At 40.3% G+C, this 16,227-nt stretch overlaps 1 long non-coding RNA gene across 1 annotated transcript in view; it reads left to right on the top strand.

Annotated features, from left to right (window-relative positions):
• Positions 1–15,939, top strand: part of LOC138797689 (uncharacterized) — a 43,172-nt gene extending 27,233 nt beyond the window's left edge. Inside the window, exon 4 of the long non-coding RNA XR_011363978.1 lies at positions 15,802–15,939. This is a non-coding gene — a long non-coding RNA (uncharacterized lncRNA). The remainder of the gene's footprint in view (positions 1–15,801) is intronic.
• The last annotated feature ends 288 nt before the right edge of the window (positions 15,940–16,227 follow it).

Below are 16,227 nucleotides of genomic sequence, written 5' to 3'. Positions count from 1 at the left end.
TCTCCTACAATAGTGCTAACCTGCTGTGATTTAAAGCATTTAGTTCCCACACACACACACACATACACACACACCCGTTCAGGTTAAATGTACAGTAAAATATTGCAATTAAAAACTATTACTATTACATTCCCAAAACATATTTTTAGGCAAAATAACAGCCCGTTTTATAATAACATTCAACGACGTTCATGAGCATTATTTGTGGCCGGTATTTACTAACCCCTTCATGACCCAGCCCAAAGTAGTCTAAATGACCAGGCGCCAATTTTCATTTTTGCATTTTTTTTTTTCTCCTTGCCTTCTAAGAGCTCTAGCGCCTTTTTTCCATCTACTGGACCATGTAAAGGCCTGTACTTTGTAATTGTGCCTTTTAATGTACCAGTTTTGTAACTTTTGGGGGATTCCTGTGTCTACATAATGTACTTTATGGTAAAACTGATTTTATCCTTATTTTATATGTCAGTCTGAACGATATGCATGATTATATATAGCTTTTTAAATGCTTTTTTTTTTTGCAAATAATTCTTATTAAAATTGTTCTATTGTGACGTTAACAGCAGTTTTTCATCTATGGGGCTGCTTGGGATGGAATTTTTTTGTTCTGTGATCCCCAGTTTTTAAGTACTATCATATTTGTGTAGAGTGGATGTTTTGATCACTTTTGATTATTTGTTTTACATATAACGTGTGGGGCCGCAAATAACTGACATGTCAGTTTTCTGTGGCCGCAATTTCAATGAATTGCGGCCGTAGGAAACCCTGTCAGTTCACACAATTAAGTGAGCGGCTCCGGCCGCTTGCCTCATTGTGTGCTATGGGAAGCTCTGATGCGCCCGCATCAGAGCTCTGCGGCCGGGCAGAGACCAGTCGCTCCGTGACACGGCCGGGGTCACGGAACCGCCGGTTGTTCACGTTGTGTGAACATAGCCTTAGGCTGGAATAAAAAAGAAATAAAAAGAAAAAGAAAACTTATATTCACTTGCTCTGTCCATTCTGAAGGCTCCTGGGTCCCACTGTACAACTGCTTTGTCATGCAGGGAAGAACAGATTTTTCAGAACCTGCAGCTGATCTTCTAAACAGAGGTTCTCTTCATTTATGTATGTAGATGCAAATATAGCTGCATCACTCTTCATTTATATATGTCTATAATACATGAAAATAGGATTTCTAAACTATAGCACCTATTTTATACTGTATAACTATGAGAAGATCCACATCCTACACTACTTCATACTTCATGCTACTTGTTTTCAACAAGGAAATAAAACTGCTATCTTGTTCTGAGATGCTGACTGGGTACAAAATAATTGAATAGCTACACCCTATAGTATAAATGCAATATATTTGCACATTATTTACCCTGTATGTTTTGAGAATTCCTGCAGACACTTGCTTGTCAGAGTCTCCTCGGCCCACACATACAGTAGTCATAATAATAATTATTGAAACTGTAGGATTGTGATTTCTAGAGTCTTGTTGCTACATGAATGCTGAGAGTAATACAGGGGCTTAACATTTACATCACTAGAGTCCATGCTGTAATATATAGGTTTTGCATTAAAACCACACACACACACACACAGTTTTTCTTAAAGTCTTTACAATCTTAAATCTTAGGACTATTATGGGAGATAAAGCAATGTACACCATACTTTTGAACTATAAGATGTACCTGACTAAAAGACATATCCAGGTTTTAGACAATAGAAAACAAGAAAAAAAGCAATTCATACTTCCCTGGAGGTCTAAGAAACTGTAGAGGTTAATAGCATTAACGGTACTGGGGTGGAGCCTCCTTTCTTGGCAGTTATATGGTAGAAGAAGGGGTTGTTAATATACATTGCATCTAAACATAAGCGAATCTCGAACACGCTCAGGTTTGTCCGAACCCAAATGCTCTACATTTCATTATCGTGACTAAAAAAGTTGGATGCAGCCCTGTTGCTGCTAAGAAAACATGGATATAACCATAGGACGTATTTACCTTTCCCAAGACTCCCTAGGGCTGCATCTAACCTCTTCAGCCACCGGTAATCAAATGCAGAGTGTTTGGGTTCGGACAAACCTGAGCGTTCTTAATTCGTTCATCACTAAGTGCATCCAGAAAGTCTTCAGTCCTTTTCACTTTTTTTTATATTATGGACTTTTGCTAAAATAAAAAAAAAAACAAGTTTTCTCCCATTTTTGAAAATACAATATTAGATTTTTATTTTTTTTTCCAAATTCATTAAAAAGAAAAACAAAAACTTTAGGTATACTTCAAAGATGTGTCTGCACCATGATTGGAGTCACCTATGGTAAATGATTGGTCAGGATTTGGAAACACACAGCCCCGCCTACACAACGTCTGACAGCTGACAATGCATATCAGAGCAAAACCAAATCATGAGGAGGAAACAACTGCCTGTAGAGCTTAGAGACCGGATTATATGGAGGCACAGATCTGGAGAATGGTTCCAAAACATTTCAGCTGCACAGAAAATTTCTAAAAACATACTGGCCTCCATAATTCTTAAAGGGGAGAGATTTGAAACAACCAAAGCGCTACATGTTTAGCTTACACGTTAAACATGCGTTAATGATATTTTATTTACAGATTTAATCACTCTGAATAATTTTTCATCAGTATACAAATGAGTGCCCCGGCTTATACTGTGTGATTGAATACAACATAAAGACATAATGAGCTGTGACCTACATACATTTCTGCAAGACTGCCACTAGACATACCAACTCCCCCTAGTGGCAGCCTTGTGCTTTTACATTTATTATAAAAAGATATATTTATTAAATGCTTTGTACTCTTTAAATCAAGTAAATGGCTTAATTATAAAGCATCATTTTAAATGTACGCGTGTTTTTTTTTAACTAGCTCATTCAGAAGGTGATGCAATTTATTAATATTTATTAGACCAGTCTAAAACTGAGCATTATAATATTTGTGGAAAATAAGATGATACAAAACAAGAACTAATGATCTGTATCTGTAGTTGCTATGGAGGGAGCTCTACACCTCCTGGATTGCTCTGCATGGGGTTCTTGCAAGAATGTTTTCTAAAGATCCCATGGGACTGCCGACTCCTAGATGGATCAGCCTGTTGAATGCACTGACCCATGATTACAATCGTTGCATGCACAAACAGGGCCACGGCAAGCTGTCTCCTTTAGCACTGTTCTTTCTTCTTTTTTAGTGAAAAAGTTTTTGCTAGGAAATACAAGTTATGTAACAGGTATTAATGTGAGGACATTTTGTGCACGGCTATAAAGAGAACATAGTTGATTACTTTAATCCTCTTCCCCTAGGAACTTACTTTATGTTGTCTTACATTTATATAAATACGCTTGGATTGTATAGAACACAATAGGCCATTGAGATTTGTAAAATTTTATAAATGGTCGTCAACCCATTAAATACTATTTACACTTCATTTAGCTGTTAGAGCAGGGAAAACAACTGTTTTTCAATACAAATAATTTGAAAGTAGTGCCCTTTAGCTACCTATTGCAGTTATGTACTTACTGTAGTGCACCACTATGCACCACATCTGCCCAGTAATTGTAAGAAAATGCTGCTTCTAGTGTGCTGACTCTTGGCCAATGGCCTACATAAAAGCAGGAATCACCTACTGCTCATATATAAGAGGATCCAATTGTTGATCCTGGGTATATGTACATTCCACCATAGGACACATTAAATGAAAGGGGTATTCCGCTCAAAATTAATTTTTAATATGTTCATGCCCAGGTATAGAACATAATAAACAACCTATTTTTACCTCTTCACTATCTCCTGGTGTCCTCCTAAGTGATCTTTATGATTCTGCCTCCACTTCCGAGACAAACTTGTCTTGCATTGACAGCCCACTCAGCCAGTCACTGACTCAGATGGGATGGTGCCCAATTGACTGAGTAGGCTGTCACTGCCAGGCAAGCACGTTACAGAAATGTTCAGGCCTGGACCGAAGATTATAAATCCTATATAGACCAATTTACAACACTAAATACACTTGGTGTAGCTTACCAGCAACATATATATCCTACAAACAATAGCATCCACCAAAAGAAGAATTTCTATACAAAAATATTGAACAATGATTCCTTAATTGAACAAATATTTATAAATGACAAAATACATTAAAAATTATTAGACATGCAGAAATGGCATTAATAGACCCCAGACTACACCTAGTGATTAGAATGTATTAGGAGAACACACGCTACAGCACGGAGTGATGTGCAAATAAGGTGCAAGTGCAAATACTATAATAGTACGACTAGCATCATCTCCTATGGCAGTTTGTCACATTGTTAGGGATGTCCCTCTAACCTTCCCAACATATAATATGCCAAGCTCCAATAAAGTGCAAGTATGCAAAGTGTTAAATATACTTAACTAACTATAACTATAGCTGCCACGCAAAACGTGCATTGGGAACAGAGGAGCCATAGACCACTGGTCATTCAGGTATATTTAGCACTTTGCATAATTGCGCTTTGTTGGAGCTGGGCATCTTACATGTTGGGAGGGCGAGGGACATCCCTAACAATCGCTGTATCGGACCGCTGAAGGTCTCTTACCTTCCTCCGTGCGGTCCAATCGGCTTTCTGCTCATTGAGTCTGCCACAGGCAGGCTCAATGAGCAGGATGCCAATTACATTGATCCATGCTATGCCTATGGCATAGCATTCTACGGTGTATGCAATCTGAGGATTGCTGGTAAAAGTCCTCCAGGGGGACTTAAAATGTGTAAAAGAAAAAAAAAATGTTTTTATAAGTACCCCAAAGCCCCTTCCCCAATAAAAGTTAAAATCACCCCCCTTTCCCATTATATGAATAAAACATATAAAAATAAATAAACATATTATATACCATAGCTTTCGTAATTGTCCGATCTATTAAAATATAACAATCGTCATTGCGAACGATGTAAGTAAACAAAGAGGCATAATTGTTACATTATTTATATAAAAAAAGTGTTAAAAGTGATCAAAACATCCGAGCTACACAAATATGGTATAAATAAATACTAGGTGCAAAAAATGACACCCCATACAGCCCTTTAGGTAAAAAACTAAAACCGTTATAAGCGTCACAATAGGGCCACTTTATTAATAATTAATTGCACAAAAAAAGGATTTAATAAGAAAAAATATATAACATAAGAGAATTTGCGTAAACCTGCATGTGGTTGTGTTTGGGCTGACCTATAGAATAATGGTATCATGTCGCTTTTACCATATAGTACATTAAGTAGACACAGGAACCATAGAAACATAGAAGATTGTCGGCAGAAAAAGACCACTGGGTTCATCTAGTCTGCCATTTTAGTATTTTCTTTCTTATTATCTTAGGATAGATGTATGTTTATCCCAGGTGTGTTTAAATTCTGTTATTGTAGATTTACCAACCACCTCTGCTGGAAGTTTGTTCCAGGCATCTACTACTCTTTCAGTAAAATAATATTTTCTCACATTGCTTTTGATCTTTCCCCCAACTAACCTCTCACTGTGTCCTCTTGTTCTTGAGCTCAGTTTTTTACTAAAAACACTCCCCTCTTGAACTTTGTTTAGTCCCTTAACATACTTAAAGGTTTCAATCATGTCCCCCCTTTCCCTTCTTTCCTCCAGACTATACAGATTCTAATCAAACCCCCCAAAAGTTACCATATGGCATTCTTTTTTACGATTTCACCAATTTATATCTTTATAAATAATATTTTTGGGGTTCCAGCATACATGTTATGGTAGAATGAAGGACGCCATTACAAAGTACAACTATTCCTGTAAAAAACAAGCCCACCACATGGCCCTGTAGATAGAAAACTGAAAGTACTAGAGCTCTTAAACAGGATGAGGAAAAAACGAAAACAACAAAAATAAAAATTTGCGCGGTCCACTGGTTCATTTTGGGCTTGGTCCTCAAAGGGTTAAAGCCAATGTAAACTGTGTTCACTATTTTCTGAAAAGCAATATAACATTGTATAAACAGAGTTTGTCAAATTATTAAAGCGACTCTGTACCCACAATCTGACCCCCCCCCCCCCCCCAAAACCGCTTGTACCTTCGGATAGCTGCTTTTAATCCAAGATCTGTCCTGGGGTCCGTTCGGCAGGTGATGCATTATTGTGATAAAAATTTACTTTTAAACTGGCAGCCCCGTGCCCTACGGGAGTGGCCTGGATTGTGTATGCATTAGGCTGGCACAACCTCCTCCTCCTCCTCTTCATCATTAGGAATGCTCCAGGCAGATTGTCTCCTATTCCCCACCTGTTTAGTCCGGAACATGGGCTGGATCGTTAAGGACCTGTGCAGTGTTCAGCATGGAGAAAATGTTCCAGTGGCATTCCTAATTATGAAGAGGGTGCGGAGGGGGTGGTGTAAAGTTAGGGCACAGATACTCCCGTAGGGCACGGGGTTGTAACTTTAACAGTTGTTTTTTGGACAATAACTGCATCACCTGCCAAACGGACCGCAGGACAGATCTTGGATTAAAAGCAGCTATCCGAAGGTACAAGTGGTTTTGGGGGGTGTCAGATTGTGGGTACAGAGTCGCTTTAAAAACAACATAGGAGCATATAACGTATTATACAGAACATCGCAACATTTAAAGGCCTATGGTGGTTAAACCAGACAGGGCTTCTCCGCACCTTATGGTTACATTGTAAAATATATATGAAATGGCAGCTCACCAAACTAAACTGTAAACAAGAGGTTAAACACAGAGTAAAAATGGGACCTCATTATGATGGACAAGTCACTGCATAGTATCAGAGTGACTCATTTTGCTGTTTGCTATATCTTTATTATGCAATGGAAAAACAAAATTTTTGAAATGTAACAACGCACCAGGTGATAGTTACTATTAACCACAGTTGTCGAAACAGGAGCAGAGCACTGTACTCAGTCATTGTGTTCAGTACTGTTGGTAATCATGATTGAGGAAACTTTGGAATGGATTGTTTGTGAAGGGTGACCACTAAACCCAAAGTTGGAGAAGAATTCAAGTGGGAGGTTCTGGAAGATGCTGTAACATAGTAATACTGGTCATGTGGCAAATGATGATGCTACTTAATAATATCCATTGAAGTTGTGCCTATTATTATAATGTAGCACTCACTGATTTAAAAATATGTACTGCAGCCCTCCAATGTCTGGCTTTTATACAGTATATGACACTAAGTTGTTTATGACCTTTGCACAAAATTTAATATTAGACAACTCATACTTTTTTGCAATTTTGGGATACTACACTGCGTAGAAGCACCTTCAGCCTATGTTTATACATAGTTTTGCCCCCCATTTTTGGGCCCAAAAAAGGCAAATAAAATGGTATTTCTATGTTTGGAAAACAGAAAAAAAAATCCTCTAGAACTCAGAATTAAAATTGACAGCTTATTCACATATTCATTTTATGGCTATGTTCACACAACGTCAAAAATGGAGAAAAAACGTCTGATTTCGCTAATTTAAAAAACGTCAGTTTTTGCAGCAATTTAACTGACTTCAATGCAATTGCATTGAAGTCAATGGGAAGACGGACGTCCTATGCACACAATGCATTAAAAAACGGACGTTTTTGCCTCGGACGTCAAAATAATGAACATGAACATTATTTTCGGACTTTTTTGCAAATAGCGGACGTTTTTTATTAGTTGTTCACACACAGTTCTTCTTTTGTCACCGTTCTTTCTTCGTTTTTACTATTAAATTCAATGGATTTTTCAATTAAGCCACAACCAAAGGCCAATTAGTAACCCCAAACTAAGATAATGTGCAAACACCCGTCATTGCACTAAGGGGATGCCAGGCTTCGAAAAACGTCTGTTATTTTAGACTCAAATTAACAGACGTCATTTTAAATGGAGCTGAAAAAAACGTGTTAACATAGCCTATATCTGTAATTCCTATGGCTGTGAAATTAAGCAACATGCCATTTATATCAGCTGATTTTGCAGGCAAATGTTTGATATACTGAAGCTTTCTACCTTTCATTAATAAGAAGTCATTAAGACCATGTCCGCTTATCTGTAGCCGCCTGAGTTACCATCGAAAGATGATGTCGGTGGAGAAGGGTCGGGCTTTATGGATAGAGATGAGCAGGGCCGCCGATAGGGCAGTACAAGTGGTACTGCCGTATGGGGCCCGGACCCTAAGAGACACGGGGGGGGGGGGGGGCCCGGCGACCGCTACGCTAGGGGGGTCCGCACGGCCCCCCTTGCCGCAGCTTCTCGGGATGCACTGATCGCTTCAATGTTCCGCCCGCACAGCGGGCGGAACATTTAAGCGGTCAGAATACAGGAGAAGGACCTGTCAGCGTCCTCCTCCTGTATTCTCTCCCATAGGCTGCCGGCACTTCATACCAGCAGCCTATGGGAGGCCGGGCCGTGATCATGTGCCCCTCCGGCAGGCGTGATGATGTGACGTCATCACGTCTGCCGGAAGTCCCGTCCCTGCGGCTCGCAAGATGGAGCCCGAAGAGGAGGAGGAAGAGCTGCTGCCTGCACAGCGTGGATTAGGTGAGTAGGATGTTTGTTTTTTTTAGGGGCACCTCTGGGGGCGTTATTAGTGTATGGGGGCACCTCTGGGGGCATTATTAGTATATGGGGGCACCTCTGGGGGCATTATTAGTATATGGGGGCACCTCTGGGGGCATTATTAGTATATGGGGGCACCTCTGGGGGCATTATTAGTGTATGAGCGCACCTCTGGGGGCATTATTAGTATATGGGGGGCACCTCTGGGGGCATTATTAGTTCATGGGGGCACCTCTGGGGGCATTATTAGTTCATGGGGGCACCTCTGGGGGCATTATTAGTGTATGGGGGCACCTCTGGGGGCATTATTAGTATATGGAGGCCCCTCTGGGGGCATTATTAGTATATGGGGGCACCTCTGGGGGCATTATTAGTATATGGGGGCACCTCTAGGGGCATTATTAGCCCATGGGCGCACCTCTGGGGGCATTATTAGTATATGGGGGCACCTCTGGGGGCATTATTAGTTCATGGGGGCACCTCTGGGGGCATTATTAACTCATGGGGCATCTCTGGGGGCATTATAAGTGCATGGGGGTACCTCTGGGGGCATTATTAGTTCATGGGGGCCACCTCTAGGGGCATTATTAGCTCAAGGGGGCACAGCAGGGAATCCTACATACAGGGGGCACAGCAGGGGATCCTACATACAGGGGGCATCTCACATTCCTACTCGCTTTACAGCACATAACACCAAACAGCGCAGTTACTATGGGAGCCTACAGGGGGGAGAAAGGAAAGGAAGTTGCTAGAAATGTGCGGAGCCTAAATTGTTTGTCTCGCAGGTTCTAAGGGGATGAAACGTATCTGGAAGGACTCATCATGGAGGACTGGGCCGGATGGAGAGGAAAAGGGAAAGTGACACCTCAGATCAAAGAAGACGTCATCTGTGAGTCTCTGTATGACACTTTTCTTATTTTGTAGAACATCATTTAGTAGGGGTGCCCCGAGGTGACAGCTACTACATTATCTGTACTCAGAGATATCACTGTGTTATCTGTTGTGTTACATAGGACTGCAGGTGACTACTACATTATCTGTACTCAGAGATATCACTGTGTTATCTGTGGTGTTACATAGGACTGCAGGTGACATCTACATTATCTGTACTCAGAGGGATATCACTGTGTTATCTGTGCTGTTACATAGGACTGCAGGTGACATCTACTACATGATCTATACTCAGAGATATCACTGTGTTATCTGTGCTGTTACATAGGACTGCAGGTGAAATCTACTACATTATCTGTACTCAGAGATACCACTGTGTTATGTGGTGTTACATAGGACCGCAGGTGATATCAGGTGATTTCTCCAGGTTGCAGAAGTTCAAACTTTATCGTGCCCTGGTGTGCTGGTGTCTGTATGTCTGTATACATGTGTGCTGGTGTCTGTATGTCTGTATACATGTGTGCTGGTGTCTGTATACATGTGTGCTGGTGTCTGTGTGTGAGATCAATTCTAGAGAACTGGCTCATATACCCCATTTTCCCCAGTGGCTTAAAATGTAACCTCTGTTATACAGTTATAAAATTGTAGAACCTAAATGTGAACAAGGTGCAATTCAAATAGACACTTACTTGTATAGCTGTCTCTTGGGCTCTGTATGCAGTGCATTATATTCACCCTTGCAACGTACAATTTATAGCGTGTCTACAAGCCCAGTGGGGCTCATTATGATGGAGACTAAAACTTATACAAGAGTGGGGTAGGGGTTCCCCTGTATTCAGAATGCTGTTGAGTGCTAGGCAATGCCCCGTCTGGGGTTATTGAATTTCGAGGGTCTATGCAGAGCAGGATAAAGACACCTCTGCTGCAGAAACAGGATCTCCTAGAAAGCGTTCTCACCGCCATGTATTCGCTATCACTGGCTTGGGTGAGCTAAACTAGTCTGCCTGCGGGGGTGTGGGATTTGTATATGCTCACTAACATGGAACAGCCTCATTATATTAGCCTTACCAACATATTCTATGTTAGTGAGCATACCGGGGGGGTGGGGGATATTGGTGAACATATACAAATCAAACAGCCCCCCCAGACCCTCGAAATTCAATAACCCCAAACGGGGCATTGCCTAGTACTCAACAGCATTCTGAATACAGGGGAACCCCTACCCCACTCTTGTATAAGTTGTAGTCTCCATCATAATGAGCCCCGCTGGGCTTGTAGACACGCTATAAATTGTACATTGCAAGGGTGAATATAATGCACTGCATACAGAGCACAAGAGACAGCTATACAAGTAAGTGTCTATTTGAATTGCACCTTGTTCACATTTAATTTCTACAATTTTATAACTGTATAACAGAGGTTACATTTTAAGCCACTGGGGAAAATGGGGTATATGAGCCAGTTCTCTAGAATTGATCTAAACCAAATTATACCTCCCAGCAAGGCGTGGGTCGAACACACAATTTTTTTTTTTTTATTAATGTGGGGGGCCCAGTCACTTTGGTTGTATGGGGCCCCGAAATTCCTGATGGCGGCCCTGGAGATGAACTACATATACCTATATATGATCCAATGGGTATGTAACCCAGGGTCCCTATGCACACTGCAATGCCAAAACCAAAAAAAAAAAAAAAGGAAAGAAGAGGGGGAAACAAACCCACCCCACTAACCAACCATGCAGGACCAAAAATCACAAAGTTTGTATAATCATATATCTTTATTTGTATGTATGAAAAGTATGTTACAAAGCAAAATTTAAAATATTTTTTACATAATAAAGGAACTGACACATGAACAGATCCCCAAAACAATGGTGGTGGTAAATAATATAGAGCAATATATGTACAAAATACAGAGATGATAAATTAATTTACACAGACGGAGCACTGGGCATTGGGCATGTAATAAACTACATTTAAAGCATAGTGCTTGATAAAGTGCATACAAAATACTACCCATATGTCCTTAATGCAACGACCACCATACCACTCACCCGACGCGCGTTTCGCGTACTTGCTTTATCATCACCCTCGATAAAGCAAGTACGCGAAACGCGCGTCGGGTGAGTGGTATGGTGGTCGTTGCATTAAGGACATATGGGTAGTATTTTGTATGCACTTTATCAAGCACTATGCTTTAAATGTAGTTTATTACATGCCCAATTCCCAGTGCTCCGTCTGTGTAAATTAATTTATCATCTCTGTATTTTGTACATATATTGCTCTATATTATTTACCACCACCATTGTTCTGGGGATCTGTTCATGTGTCAGTTCCTTTATTATGTAAAAAATATTTTAAATTTTGCTTTGTAACATACTTTTCATACATACAAATAAAGATATATGATTATACAAACTTTGTGATTTTTGGTCCTGCATGGTTGGTTAGTGGGGTGGGTTTGTTTCCCCCTCTTCTTTCCTTTTTTTTGGTTTTGGCCCTGGAGATGAGCAAACTATTTAAAAGTTCTTCAAAAGACTTCCGGATTTTTTTGAAAAGTTTGGTTCGACCGAATTTCGGATTTCTTCGGATTTCATAGTTTGAAGCACCTATATGATACGGGGGTAGTGTATTTGGTTGAATTTAGGGCTCTTCATGTCAGTAACATTGTTTTCTTTTCAATATCTCAAAGTCTTTTTTTTTTTTTTTTTTTAGACTTCAATATTCACCATTACAGGGTCTATGCAGAAAAAAAGGTTTTATGCTGCACACATGCACCAGGTATATTTGTCTCTGAGGAGAACACATATGTGATAGACACTATCACAAGGGTCCAACTATAGGAATTGTCTATCTGTATAGCACTTTGTTTTAGAGTTTTATGCTACACACATGCACCAGGTATATTTGTCTCTCAGGATAACACGTACGTGATAGACACTATCACAAGGATCCAACTATAGGACTTGTCTATCTGTACAGCATGTTTTTGTTCCGTGCACCCTTTGCTCTCCTATGCCTAATCTATCTATCTTTCGCCCTCTCTATATTTCTCTTTCAATCACTATATGTTTCTCCTTTCTTCTTTCCTAATCTTTTGGTCTTTGCTTTTCTACAATATCTTCTCAGTAGTCAGTAGTACAGAGGGAGAATTCTCTGCCGGTGTCCATCGGGGCTCTGCAAAGTGATCGCAGAGCCCCAATGGTAGCCATGGAAACCGTAAGCCTCAGGTTTCCGGTTTCCTAAGTACGGAGGCTGGCGGGGGGAGAGAGTGAAGGCGGGGTGCATGGGGAATGCAACCGTGAGCTCTGCCCCCTCTCTCCCCTGCCGCTGTTACAAGATTGTGACAGCGACAGGGAACAGAGAAGAGTTGGCAGACATACAGACATCAGCTTATGGGATCATTATGATCCCATAGGCTGATGTCCAAACACGACCTGGGCATTGGGGCATCAATGACCCCAGGTCATGAAAGGGTTAATTAACCTTATTATTTTTATGTGTTTTATATATAAAATGGGAAAGGGGGGGGGGTTATTTTCCAATTTATTATGGGAGGGGCAATGAGGCATTTTTTTAAACTTTTTTTTTTTTTTTTTACTTTTTAAGTCCCCCTAGGGACATTACATTACATTATTACATTAGATTTCATACACTGGTCACTGCTATGCCATAGCATAGCAGTGATCAGTGTTATCTGCAATCTTCTGATAGAGCCTGCCTGTGGTGGACTCTCTCAGAAGATTAAACTTTACAGAGGTAAGGAGTATACCTCCGTCAGTCAGGTCATACGATCTGGACCCCCACAGACACCCTGAGGGGGTCCTGATCGGTAAGTGGCAGGAGATGCTCCTGTCACTTACACTTAAACGCCGCAGTTGCATTTAAGGGGTTAATGGCAGGTGGACCAACAAAACACAGTAATCACTGAACTCAAGGAGAACAGTGAAAAAAACTCCAATGAAGTACTCAATCAAGAGTACTCCACACTGACGAGGGGCAAATACCCCGAAACGGCTGTCTGTGGATGGAGGCCTGCCTTGGCAAGCCCTTGTCATGATCGCAATACTCGTACCTTGAGTTAGACATTGACAAAAAGAGGCCACCCTAGTATTTCCCTGTCGCAACCGAGTGGGACTTAAGGGGCTATTTATCAGGGTGGTGTGGTGCTCCCCCCATCATGGAGGCACCCCGTGGCAACAGGCTAGAGATATCTGGCTATCCCGTATTTTAAGACTCGCAACCGAGACTCCACGGACTCTTGTTTTGCATAGTTAATGGCAGGTGGCTGCGCAATCTTGGTGGCCGTCATTAACGGTGGGAGTCCCGCTGCTGATTGAAGCTGATCCCCGCCTGCCAAGAAGCAAGCTCAGCTCCTGAGCGCGCTTCATAGCGGTGCCGCAACCCGTCCCCCCCCCACCCCACCCACCCCCGGCAAGGCGCACATTTACGCCTTTTGCGTTAAGGCCCAGCCTGCGGGAGCGTAAATGTACGCCCCTGGTCGTTAAGGGGTTAAACTATGGCTGTTATTGCAAACCTGCAAAAGCAGACGTTGTTTAATGATAACATATATTGTGCGAATGTGGCCTTATACTGTATTCTTGTTTTATTCCTTGCTTGTCAAGAAAAGATTAAAGAATAACTATGCCATTCATTCCATGCATTGTACACATCATTCTGTTATCCACATTCTCCTAATTTCATAGAATACATATACTGAATTACTATTCTAAATATATTTTTCTTACTTAAGGTTCCTATGTTAAAATTGGCAAAAAAGACAGATACAACTGCATGGGTGCCAACATGAATACAAGATGTTCCATTGTATAGGATAGGTACATGTAACCAAACATCATTAGATTTACGCAATAGGTATACAGATACATAATGGTAATATGCAATAGTAATGTATGTTATAAATCTTATAATGAATAATAAGGGCATAAGTACATTAGTGTCTTGGATATAAACTCTCATCTAGACAGCTCAGTAGTTAATAGATGTAAACAGGACATACATGGGAGAGTATTGTATCATACAGTATAGGTATGAACTTTGTAACATATAAAGAAGGCTAGGTTCAAACTACGTTTTTGCAATCCATTTTTTCCATCCGTTTTTTGCAATAAACGGATGAAAAAAATGGATGCATTTGTGTGCATCCGTTTTGATCCGTTTTTCTATTGACTTCCATTGTAAAAAAAAAACAAAACGGATCCTTTTTTTTAACGGACACAAAAGTAGGGTCAGCGTTTTTGTGTATGTTAAAAAAAACGGATACGTTTTGATCCGTTTTTTTAAAATGGAAGTCAATGGAAAAACGGATCAAAACAGATGCACACAAATGCATCCGTTTTTTTTTCCAACCGTTTTCTGCAAAAAATGGATGAAAGAAAAACGGATTGCAAAAACGCTCTGTGAACCTAGCCGAAGCTGAAGAAACAAACAACAATAAGAAATGGTTCACAAAGAGGTGGCACCAAAATCATAACTTAAAAAAAGCTATGATTTTATTTGAAGAACTACAAGTGGTGCTTATACCTACCTGTAAATCGTAATAATCTGCAATATGAACAAGCTTCTATGTACCATAGAAACCTAGCTGAAGTATATGTTCATGTACATGTACATTTATGTCTCTGTTTCTCATAGTGACCACAGTGGTGCAGTGAATGCTGTGTGGACTTAGTTAATATAACATTTCAGTGTATATACTATATATTATATGAAGACTATAGTGTTTACTATGGCCTCAAATACTATATAAATACGAATACTAAATAGCCTCAATACTATATATGATATAGAGAATATAGTGTTCACTTTATAGGAACTAAATAGCCTCATAGACTTACAATGCCAGAATAAGCCATTACAGAGAGTGGATCGCGTTGCTGCCGTGCTCTCTCCATCGCTATATCTCCTGATCACAGCAGGTCTCTGCACTGACACCCGTTGTGATCAATAACTTTTGACATACCTGAGGACATAACAAAAGTAGGGAGTCCAGTAGCACCAAAGGTACCTTAGTGTGGCTGACTAGGATGCATGCTGTGTTGCAGGTTGTTCCCACTAACTGTCAGTGGTACGCAAAATTAGGAAAGTCAAACAGCATCCAAGATAGATCAAAGTATGAAGGCTTTATTCCATATCCAAATACAAAGAAATGCTGGTCTTTGGTAAGCTTGCCTGATGACATGTTAAAAGTTATTTTAAATGGCAGGTACCCTTTAAATCTCTAGAAAGTGTAAAATAGGGACTCTCTTTTTTTATGAGCTCCATATTTTTCTGTTTCCAAAAACTTCTCTAAATCAGCAGAAATAATAAAATGCATAGTGCACATACACTGATAACCTTTGTACTTCTGCAGGTTGAGGAGGGTGGGAAAGTCGAGATGTTGGAGTCCCATCTTCAAGCAGGGGATGAAGTGGTGATGATCAATGGTGTAGAGCTGACTAGTTCAAGAAGAGAAGCGATCTCACTTGTTAAAGGATCCTACAAAAACCTCCAGCTGGTTGTAAAAAGGTAAAAAGCCCATACAGCTTCACTTAAATTTTATTCTGATTTGAAGGTAAATTTATGACTAAGTCAATTAATTTGCTTCATTCATTAACATTATAATGAAGTTACCTAAAGTACGTACCAATACATTTCTTATTTGTAAGGAGTAAAATTAAAAATTTGTGCCTAATGGACAGTATTTTATGCCTGGAGCACCTGTATATTGGAATTATTGTTTGGGTGCCATTCTGTAGCTGATGTTACTGTTTTGCGGCACAATGTGATTGGTACTGTT

This window comes from Dendropsophus ebraccatus, chromosome 7, assembly GCF_027789765.1.
Source record: "Dendropsophus ebraccatus isolate aDenEbr1 chromosome 7, aDenEbr1.pat, whole genome shotgun sequence".
Taxonomy (NCBI): Eukaryota; Metazoa; Chordata; class Amphibia; order Anura; family Hylidae; genus Dendropsophus; species Dendropsophus ebraccatus.
This window is presented reverse-complemented; position numbering and strand designations above follow the sequence as displayed.